Genomic DNA, 942 nt, shown 5'->3' with positions numbered 1-942 from the left:
CATGAACCGATATCTTCTCTCTTTGTCATCAAGTTTGGAGTGGCTAAAAAGGAATGCCAATTTCATCGATCGCGACGAACAGAGGACCCACATCTTTGGTCAAGCGCCGCATTAAGGCTGACACGTTCTGATCCACCGCAAATGCGTCTGGAGCTAAACCTTTGTGCACTCAACTTCGTAGAAAACGGCAGTCAAACTCGTAACTTAAAATTGGCAAATAGAAAAAAAAAATACGGTAAGAGACCCTAATCAGTATTCAATGTTGAAAATTCGGCAATCAACCTCGTTGATTATTTACCGTAAATTATAGGTATTCCTTCAGCAGCAGTGTTGACAGCCTTGCTACAGTGAAGCTCCATATGAGACACCAGAACCTATGTCATGCACTTGATGCCTTAGCAGCCCTCTCCAGAACGCGCATCTGCCTTCGAGCGAGCGTTATCACGTCTCCGTTCTCGTCCAGTTGACGGCTGCGATCGCAAATTTCCTCGCGGTAGGTTGCTAAGTGCCTCTTGATGTTTGCCTTTAGCACACTGAAACAACCCTCGATGGGATTGCACATGGGGGAGTACGGCCCCAGCCGTAGCTTCTCCATGTCTTCGTGCTCGATAACGCGATCCTCCGTCTGTCGGTGGGCGGGGGCATTATCAAGAACGACGACAATCTTTTTGCCCTGAAAGAAGCTGCGGAACTTTTGCGACGCCTTGGCCGCCCTATAAATCTTTTCGACGAAGGCAGCAGTCTTCTCCATACGAATGCTGTCATGTTCCAATCGTACATCACCAGCCCAATACTTGACGAACAGCACATTGGATCTGGAGGTTGGCCCCTTTGGAGGGTGGAAGGCTCAGCGCAGCCCTCTCTCCTTGCCTAGATCGCCCTCGCAAAGCTTTAGATAGATGTTGTAGTTAGTTTCATGGTAGTAAACGATACAGTTACCTG

Source organism: Phytophthora parasitica (genome assembly GCF_000247585.1).
Source record: "Phytophthora parasitica INRA-310 unplaced genomic scaffold supercont2.46, whole genome shotgun sequence".
Classification (NCBI taxonomy): Eukaryota; Oomycota; class Peronosporomycetes; order Peronosporales; family Peronosporaceae; genus Phytophthora; species Phytophthora nicotianae.
The sequence above is the reverse complement of the archived record's forward strand: the minus strand, read 5'-3'. Positions refer to the sequence as shown.